General features: G+C 37.6%; 2 protein-coding genes across 6 annotated transcripts in view; both read left to right on the top strand.

Moving 5' to 3' along the window:
• The window catches only part of LOC144631556 (uncharacterized), a 71,574-nt gene that overhangs the window by 33,007 nt on the left and 31,959 nt on the right, over positions 1 to 6,608 (top strand). The gene's annotated exons all lie outside the window — the stretch shown is intronic.
• Positions 1 to 6,608, top strand: part of LOC144631558 (uncharacterized) — a 102,878-nt gene that overhangs the window by 68,534 nt on the left and 27,736 nt on the right. The gene's annotated exons all lie outside the window — the stretch shown is intronic.

The following is a 6,608-nucleotide window of genomic DNA, read 5'->3' as shown; positions in this document are numbered from 1 at the left end:
GAGGCTGTCGAGGCGGCAGAATCATAGAGCCGTGTGCGTATGAGTGTATAGGTAGAGAAAATCTTAAGTTCTGCGTAAGGGACTTTTTTTGACCATATTTGGGTGTAAGTAAACCCCATATTTGAGTTGTATTGTTCTTCCCAACTGGTTCCCAGTCTCTCACTCCTTGCTAGAGAGCAAATGACCAAAATGGCGTCCACGCGGCTCGCTGTTAAAATTTTTTAATGTGGTCATGTTCATCCCTTTACCGATAAATACACCTTTAGGGAATTATAAATCGAAAGAGAATACCCTACAGAATATTCGACCGCCGAAAAAATGAACATCAAGGTCTTCAAAGCGATGAAATAATCTTTCGACTTTGGAGTGCTTTGATTTACGATCGAAGAGAGACATGAAAATCAAAAGCGGACTGTTGACTTCAAATAGAGTTTTCTTGACTTATGAGAATGCTGAAGTCGGGTAAATGCTTCCTTTTAGTGTTGATTGTGTTTATAGTAATTGTTTGACCGATGATTTATTCCAAATCAAATACCGTTTATATTTTATTTGGCACGCATTTTCGCTCCGCGTAGGAATAACATCAATACAAAGCGACGCTCACTAAAATTACTGCATGTCATACACACAAGAAAGTCAAAAGTTTTTTGCTTCTAACGGCAAATGCAATGTTAACTTGAATAAAAACTTTGTCTCCAAATAATCCTTGACCGTTCAAGTTTTGTTTTCTGTTCAAATTTTTCAAGTTTTGCGTAACTGAACATGACACTTCGCATGCGAGACTGAAATCTGACCCGTGCATTACTGTCTTTGATTAATGAAAATTATTTTTAAAAAAGCATCTTAGCAGTTTTGATTTTGGGATTTGATTTATAAGAAGTTCTTGAAATGCAACTATCCCTTTTGTGGAAGAAAACATTTTAACCATCGCGTGTTGTATTTAAAAAACAGTGATTAAACCTCATTTATTAATTATTTATTGCCTACATTTTGTGACATTTTAACGTTGAACAGAATTTCAAGATTTGTCAAGAGTTATCAATCTGTCAAACCCGTAGCCTGCGTAGCAGACATCTGTGTACGTTTTTTAGTGTGTTTAAAAGAGTGCGCGATCGCGGGAATACGCGCGCTGGAAACTACGGCGCCTGCTACACAGGCTATCAAGCCTGTGTCACTTATGAACACCAGAGAAATAGCACTTTTTTCGCATATTACCTAAAATACAATTTACCATATTTTGGTCATTTCAAATATAGTTCTATCAAAAACCATTCAATATCTGTTCTTATGAACAAACATGAGTATTTCGCTCGTTGGCACTTACCGATAGGTACAACTAGTATTTGTACAACTGATCTACCATAAACGCAAACAATAGAGCTCCAAAAGAGTCACGGTGGCCTTGTCAAGTCATGACAGTCACGTCGCCGTCGAAGAAAAAAAGTGCAGTTGTCGCTTTGTCAAAATGAAAAATGGATTGTCGTTTTCGCAAATTGTCGCCCCTTTCAGGTCAACTTCTGTCGGCTGTCGGTACTTTAGTAACAAATTGTCGCCACATTTTGACGCAATGTCGCTTGTCGTTCAAACCCCTTGGAAGGCCTCATAACGAGCTTCCGGTTTTAGATATAAAGAGCTAATCTAAAAGTGTTAACAGTGGATCATGGAACCGAGTTGGTCAGTAGAGACGTTGACCTGTCTAAACCGTTGGTCACATGCCAGCGGAACATTCTGGAAAAAGGGAAGTCATCCAACACGTCATAATTACCTGTTAACCTAAGCTTTTAACCAATTATATTAAAGCAAATCAGCAAGAATTTTCTTATTGGCCCCTAAATTTAAGTCGACATTAAAATATTCTGTGACGCAATGAAGGTAATAATAATAGGTATTTGATGCAAACGCGCAGGTTCATTCGGGTTACACCCTTGACTGAGGTAAGTTGAAATTATTTCGAAACGCTATGGGGTTTTTAATTCGGACTGAAGGAAACGACCACGTTAGACCTAAATTTTCGCATATTTTAGCCTGTCTGGATCCCTTATTGAAAGAGAATGCATCGAAAAGCACCAGCCGCACAGTTCCTTTGATAAATTGTCCATTAACTTGCACGCCACTGGCACGTGTACGAGCAAAATTTCATGGCCACCGTTCTTGATGTAGATGCGTCTTATTGCGAGTTGCTGGCCTTCCTTTCGAAAGAGAATTATCAGAAATTTTATTAGATCAGACTTTTTCCAGTCCTTTCCTGTTTGAATTTTTTTCAGTGTCATGTACAAGTTTGCTTAACCGTTTGTTTAAAACACTAAACTATACAATTCGGGTATAACTTCAAACAAATCACTGCATTTCTTGTCATGCATGCTTTACTTGACTTTTCTTTTATATCAGTTCACAAGAACCGTCGCAAAATCATTGTTGTATCAACATTTTCTTCGTAGGTAAAATTGCAGAGGCCTCGTGACTTTCACTTTGTCAGAGCAAGTCTAAATTGATTGTTCCCCCTTTATAGCGAGGTAAGTCAGTAACGATGACAAATTGACGACTTCTATTTCTTTAGTTTGATTAGGTGCAGATCGGCACATTACGGTTATTAATACGGACATTTTTTATTGGTAACTTTTGTCCATTTTACATGACTAGTCTTCATTTAGTCTTACGTCCGCGTGAATTTGCCTGTCGACATTTCAATATTAAAACATTGTTAATTAGTATTTTGTTTGCTTCCTAATTTATACTCATACTTCATGTAGCCTTGTGGCGCAATTGCTCAATGATCATTCTATTCTGCAAGGGGCTACAATGTAGAAGCAAATCATATCTAATCTTCGGCAATCTATTGCTTGTAAGATAATTTCCTTGTTACAATTTATTCGAAGGAGTTTTGTTTAAGACTGCTTTTCATTCCCTCGGCAATTTTTTACAATTGTTCTCCGTCAGCCGTTTAATAGTCGTTTCATGCAGGTTTTACAAAGTCAAAATTAGCCTTGCTAACAACGAAGGGTACTGGTTTACCGACGGTGAAGCCAGCCGTTTGCCGATCTAACTGTTTTCACGAAATTTCATGTGCGCCTTTAGCTCAAAACCTGGATACAGTTATCTGAAGGGCGATTCGAAACTTGCCTCGAGAAAAATGAAAATGCAATCATGTAAACTCACGTTAATTCTTCCTAAATGTAACCTTGTCACTGATAAAAAGATTCTCCTATTTAAATGAAAACAAAACTAGGTATGTCATCCACCGGCCGGGTGATTTATATGCAATCAAGAATCTTTCTGTAGAAAAAAGAAAGCCGGGGCATTACTAGGTCGTTATATAAATGAGTTCGACTCAACAAGAAAACCAATATGAATACATATACTTTTAGTACTGAACATTTCTAAGAAATCAATCACTGTGACCATTTCCCAGAAAAAAAAAAACAGAAAGAACAGGGCATTCTGCCAGAATCCATCGGGCATGAAGGCAATGCAGTCTATGTTACTTTTTTATAAAAGGATGGTAGCAAACAAAACATAGCCAATAAATAATGTATCATAAGGTATTTCTTATTGGCCAGCATTTGAATAGACCTTGTGGCGAATTCACCTTCACCTTCACATGGGGCCTTTTGTGGCGAATCAATAGAAGTAATTTATGAAGAAACACGCTTCGGAAAACATTCTAGCTCGCTTTGAGCTCAGAAAAGTTTGTGTGCTCCTTTGACACCATAACCGTTACTTCATTTGGGCGGGAAGATTAAATTTACTACATGTTTAACTGGAAAAGGGCAACTGGAGAACTATAAAATCATGTTGGTTACTGGCTCTGCATCGATCTGTATTGTATATCGATCTTGGCATGTTTTGATTTCAATTTTACCAGCAGTCCATAGCCTAAACGTTTGTCCTCTACAGCTCAAATGAGTCCGTTGATCTGGACAGGAATATCAAATGATGAGGCTATTACATCGTCATATTCTCTAGATCTTCAATACAATTTATAAAGCGAGTAAGGGATCGGACTTAAGTATATTACAATCGAACAAGCCCCTAATAAGCTATCGAGTGTGATCGGCTTCAATGCCAAAATCGATCTAGTTTCATGGTTTGCTTGGCCTTCCTTTTGGGGAGAATTGTTAGGATTCCCGTTAGATAAGTCTTCTCCTAGTTCTGTCCAGTTTCTTCGAAATTGGAGGTTTCTCAGTGAAAAGTAAAAGTTTGTTGAACTTGTTTCCTATAACACTAAGCTATATGCAAATCCGGTATAACTTCGATCAAGTCACTGCCTTTCATGTCAGTGTTAACTGAACGTTTATATGCCGTTCTTGGTCATTATTTACTTGATTTTTCTTAAAATCCGTTGATTAGAACATCGCAAACTTATTCTTGTATCAACATTTCTTCGCAGGAAAAGTTGAAGAGGCCTTGTGAATTTTCCGTGGCATCGAACAAGTCAAGCTGGTCATTCCCCTTCTTAGCAAGGTAAGTGAGTAGCGATGCAGCTTTTATTCTCAATTTCTCACTTATACTTGGAGCAGTTTATGGACGGTAATTTTAAAATGTTCTCACGGTATCCGATGCAGTCTGCATGTCTGACTCATCCGGACGTTTATACTGTTTCAGTTATATAAGGTTGAACCTTTCCTCAATGTAAAGCACAGAAGAGTGTTAGTAGTTTTAAAAGCATGGTTGATTAATATCGACTTGCTCAGGAAGTGTTGATCAAACATTAAAATTCAACTAGTAATTAGATGTTTTCTTTTTTTGCAATATATCTCAAGCAGTCTTTACTAGGGTCCCAAAATTTGGAATTCTCTCCCAGAATCGATCACTAGTTCGACTAGAATTTCTACTTTTAAGAAAAAAAGTTTGATATTTAAAAGGCTAGGTGGCCTCCCCTATAAGCCTGGCGGTTTTATGGAGGTCTCACCGCCCTACCTACCATAGTTATTGTTGTAATATTTGATTTCAAAAGTGACTAATAAATGATGATGATGATGATGATGGTGATGATGATGACGACGGTGATGATGATGATAGAACTGTCTAACATATACTTCTCCTGAACTCGCAACATGAATGAAAATTCCCTCTGAAGAAACGCTTTGGAGTGACTCCTTACACGAGAACATAAAGGTCTTCTGTTAGCTCGAAAGACAGCATATTTTCAAGCAATGTATTTTCGTTGCAGAGCCCTCCAAATTACCAAACGAGGATCTGAAATGTCTGGGTTGCCAGCCGCTGCTTACGATATTTGTCAAAAGCTATTCGATGAACCATGGAAATCCTACGCCACTGATCGTCATAAAGCTCCACAAGCTGAAGGAATTTATGCCATTGGCTTCTTGCAATCAAGTGGCAATATTACGTGCGTCTACATGGGGCACTCCACCAACATACAGGGGCGATTACAGGACCATATGTCAGAGCAAAATGTGGCGCTAATTGATGTGTACGTGAAACAGCAATTCCAACAATACCCTGTCCCATATGACGCCTTAAGAGTCAAATGGGTGGAAGAGAAAAATGGACAGTGTGCAAAAGAAAAATATTATTTCTACTTCCCAAGTTTACTAGGTTATTGCCCCCACGGTGGACCAGCGTATGATGTAAATTACAGTACGTGAAAGTACTTAAGTCTCGTCAAGAAAAAATGTGTTGTATGCTTTTCACTGTAGCCACTGTTCATGATTACAAGCCTCAATCTGAGACTAAATAAACTTGTAAGTTTTGTTCATTACAGCTGACTTGTCTTCATTTAGTGTCACAGCCGCGTGCTCGTGAATTTTATATTTTACTGTTTGTTTTGCTTTCTCAATCGGTCATACTTCAGCTAGCCTAGTGGTGCAACCGCTCATATTAATTTCTATTCTGTATAAATGATTTTTTTAAAGGAATCTTGAATAGTTGACGGCCAACTGAACTAACAAATCATATCTGATCTTTTGCTTTAAAGATTATATAGTGCAAGAGTTTCCGAAGGAGTTTTGTTACTGAAGACTGATTTTCAGATACCCTTTCATGAAGGTTTTAGTGCAGAGGCAAAATTAAAGCCTCACTCACAACGAAGGGACTGGCTTACCAACGAAGCCACCCGTTTGCCGATATAACTGTATCCACAAAATGTTATGCACGTCTTTTATCAAAAACCTGAGCACTTATTTGAGGGGGGATTCGAAAATCGTCTCAAGGGAAAAAAAAATAAAAAAATATAAATCTCTTTAATATTTTTTACATACGACCTTTATCCTCCTAAAAAATTTCTCGTGGTTATATGAAAAAAAAACTAGATAAAATTATGTTATGCACCGGATATATATATGAAATAAAAAATCTTTCTGTAGAACAAAAAATGGGCATGAGTATAGGTCGTTATACCTGCGCTATACCGAGTTCGCCCTCAGCAAGAAATCATTATGAATACATTAAACGTTTCGGAAATCAAACACTGTGACCATTTCCTAGAAAAACATCAACAGGGCATTGTGCTTTAATCCTTCAGGCATGAAAGCAATGCATTCTGTGTTACTTTTTTTTTATAAAAAGATTGGCAAACAAAACATTTGCTTCATCAGCATTTTCTAAAACTGGTAATCATAGGTACAATGAAGCTCCCTTACTAAGCCAAT

This window comes from Oculina patagonica, chromosome 12 (genome assembly GCF_052425735.1).
Source record: "Oculina patagonica isolate OP01 chromosome 12, crgOcupat, whole genome shotgun sequence".
Taxonomy (NCBI): Eukaryota; Metazoa; Cnidaria; class Anthozoa; order Scleractinia; family Oculinidae; genus Oculina; species Oculina patagonica.
Note: the sequence above shows the minus strand (reverse complement) of the source record. Positions and strands in the feature narration are given on the sequence as shown.